Consider the following 3,902-nt stretch of genomic DNA (forward strand, 5'->3'; position numbering starts at 1 on the left):
CCCCGCCCCCGCCCCCTGTTGTGATCAGGTGTTGTTTCTCTGTTGCTATGATGGCAAACACATATAAGGATCCTTACATCATCTAGGGAGAGCACAAGTCAGCACAGAAATATCTCAGGGGCCAGGTTCAGATTTAAAGGATGGACTGCCCTGCAGTAAATACCCAGGGTGACAGTGACATTATTCGTCACAAGCTGCTTTACTGTATTTTCTTTATGGCACCCTTTCAAATTCCATTCTTAGCTGAGAATGGAGAAAACCAGTATTATTAGAGCTGGATGAGACCAGTTTTTGGGATTGTTTTGTAGAACACTCATCCTCTATGGGTTTATGTAGGTCTTTATGTAACCTGAATGACTTTTTCTCTGGTTCTTCAGCTGTTTTCTTGCAGAAACTTAGTGCAGGAACATTTCACACTTCTAGGTAACTGTGGAGGAAGGTAAGAGTCTCAGCTTCTCAGTTGTGTTCCTGACTCCTGTGATGGAGTTCCTGTTCTTTAGCCCACACACCAGCACTGGGATGGCAGGACCTATTGAGATATTTATTTCCCTCGGTGCTCAGGTGTCAATTCTTTGCTCTTTTCATGTTTGTTCCAAACTACAGGTTTCTCTTTCCTTAATTTTCTCACTAAGCTTCTCAACTTGCTTTGAGAATTTTTAGTAGGAACAAGAGGGGTGGGGAGCTGCTGTTGTGCAGTGTGAACATGCTCTGGCAAAGTCTCGAAACCAGGATAGTCTGTCAATCGTGCTTCAGCATCCTCTTGTGGAAGTGCCCCCTGCTGCAATGTACAAAGACTTACAGCATATTGTAACTGCAACTTTTAACTTTATTTCATAAAGTGTCTTTCACTCTACATGTGCTCAAAGTGCTTTGCAATATAAAAACAGCAATAGAAAATGTACAAAACAAACGTGTCTTCAAACAGAGGAGCTGATTTCTTCAGATGGCAAAAATGACACTTTCCATAACAGAACAGCAGTAAAAATGAGCCTGTACTGGCAGAGCCATTCGAAATTCTACCCAGCTTCAGATAATTTACTTCCAAGGATGATTGTTCTTCATGACTTTAGAATGAATTGAACCAAACATAGCTTAAGTTAAGAAAACAGGGATTTAGGTGAGAAAATCAATCTAAATTTGCTTCCAAAGCCTGTAGTTGATTCTCTGCTTTGCATTTCATTAGCAATTCTCTTCCAACACTGTGCTACATAGTTTTTAAGCAGTTCTTAATTACATTTCATTAATGTTGTGTGAGAGGCTGTACTGGCAGTTGCTTTTTATGATTGTCAGTTTTACTGGTGAGTACAGTTAATTTATATCTTAGAAGGTTATGTATTTTACAACTAAAAATCCAGCATTTGAGTGCTACATCAGGTGTGTTTTAAATGCCATCAAAATTAATATGTGGATTCAGAGTAATGTATTATTGAAATAAACTCTCCAAATCTGCATGTATGGAACAGCTATGGAAAATATGCATTTTCAGCGAGTATCAAAGCGTATCTCATTGAGACAGTGATTGTAATGGCAGGTTTGCTTGGGAAAAAATAATGAGTTAACTCAAAGTAGGACCAGATGCTGATCTGAATGTAGGTGGACTTGAGAGCAAAGGAGGAAACAATTTGAGCGAGGAAAACAGGAGTAGGTTCTGAGGAAGGAAATGGAAAATCTGTGCCGGTGCCAAGGAGAGGAAGAGAACATGGGGAGCCCTGGGGAGGCTGGCCATGGAGGAAAGGAAAAGGAAGGACTGAGGGATGAGTGGAGACAAAGCTGAAGAGGATGTGGGCTGCAGGAGAGAGTGAGGATGGACTTGTCGCAGAGATTGGGCAGGGGCCTCTGGACTGGGTACAGAGCCTGAGGGCTAAGCACAGAGACCCTGTGCCATGTCTGGGGCCAGAGTTCAGTTGCTCTGGGCAGCATTTAATTTAGTTCCCTTAGTCCAGGAAGCTCTCATTTCTTTTCCCACTGTCTTCTACCTCACTAGCTGTGCATCTTCCACTTAGTACAACAGAGGATGTGTCAGAGTCCAACAGGACACTGTTACTTTTGTCCTGGAGCAGGTGCAGTCTTTGCACTGAGACTTGGATCCTCAGTGTGGGGAGAACATGCAATTACGTCAGCTGAGAGTTGCGTCTCGATGTATATGGGAAGGAGGGAAATATGGCTTGGAAACATGGTAATTACAGCTCGCACTTCATATTTCTCGACGGCTCAAGATTGTAAATTCAATTAGGTGCCTCTAACATAGCAGCACAAGTGTGTGTGTAAGTCTGAATACATATGTTTCAGGGTGATTATCTTTGCTGAGGAGCTGAGCAACACATTGTGGGAAGGGGACAGCAATAGCCAGTGTTAAATATCATTCTCCAGCATGGTAACTTCAGTACATCTGCACCTCTTTGTAGTACAGAGATTGGATTATTAGCCTCTGTAACACCACCATCTTGCACTGCAGTTCTGTTTGTTCTTGCAAACTGAGCAGGATCACATCTGTGCGGGATCTTTGACAGGAGCTCTGCAGAGGTAACTGACATGCCACGAACCATGTTTGTTCAGTAAGTGACACTTTCATCCTGATGTCCCACTAAGGCAGCACACCAGAATGGCTTACTTTGCCACTGTGCAGGATCTAGCTGTGCGTATGCATGTTGTAGGCTCAAAATACAAAGTGCAGACACTGACTCTTTTTGATCGTTAGAGACTTTGTATGGAACTGGTTAGAAAACTGGGCTGTTAGCCCTCATATATTGCCAAAATTGTGTTTAGATAACTCTGCCTCTAGAAATCTATTCCAGTTCTTCATTTATTCACTGCTAACCTAAGCTCAGCTGCAGTGTTATTTTCCCCTGTTTTATGAGGGTTATGCAAGAACTTTTGTAGAGAGGCGGCTGTGTCCTGCCTGAGACGGGGGATCTGCAGCAGGAACAACTGCAGTAAGCCTGGCATGCCTATCTGCAGATTAAACCCAGAAGTTAAATTGTAAGCAGGCAGGCAACTCCTCTTCATGGTAACATGGTAACTAATGCAGAACCCATGGACTCCCAAGTAAATCACTGTAGAATCCAGAGAGAGAAGTGCTCTCCCGGTCCTTGGCTATGCAATACAGCTGTGGAATAGGCGTTAGCAGGGACTGCAAAGGACACTGAGGGGTGAATGGTAAGCGTCATCCTGACAGTGAGATGCTGTGCCTGTTTGGATGGCCAGCGGACACACAGGAGACCAATTCTCCATCATCACCAAGCTAAGCAGAAATTGGCACGGGTGTTGCATGAAGATTTCGAATCAACTTTGCACTATACCCACTCTTGTCAATCTCCTAGAATAAATTTGAGGGGCCCAAGGTTTATTGTCCCTTATGTTCAGATTGTTAGGACTCACACTGGGACTTTATGGCCACTTAAGCATTATAATGGCATTGCTATGTCCTTTCCCCCCAGGTCTTCTGCACTGTTGGAGAGGCATAAAAAGGCAGTAGGACACTGGACCCCAACTTAGTGCTCACTAGATGGCTGGCATTACCACAGGATATAAAAAGGCTGAAATGGAGACTGACAGGGGAGTTCAGTATAATACTTCTGGCAGCACGTTACTTGCTCAATGCAGTTACCGGCTCGGTGGGGTCAAAGCAGTTACGCAGCCAGTACTGGTTACATGGGAACGGAGGGGCTTTCACTCAGGGCTACAGAGTGGGAATAACTTTTTGTACTTAGGAAGCTGTGCTGGATTTAAACTGGAAGCCCAAAGATGAAAAACTTTGGGACTATAGTCATTGTCCTGCAAGAGCTTCCCAGGCTTCCACATGTTACTGCTTCAAAACAGAGCAGAGCAGGCAGGCTCTTGTGTTCAAAAAAAGTTTTGGTTGCAGCCCCTTGTTAGTTTAATTTTAGTTCTTATGAATTGAC

Source organism: Eurypyga helias, unplaced genomic scaffold, assembly GCF_000690775.1.
Source record: "Eurypyga helias isolate BGI_N326 unplaced genomic scaffold, ASM69077v1 scaffold30696, whole genome shotgun sequence".
NCBI classification, from domain to species: Eukaryota; Metazoa; Chordata; class Aves; order Eurypygiformes; family Eurypygidae; genus Eurypyga; species Eurypyga helias.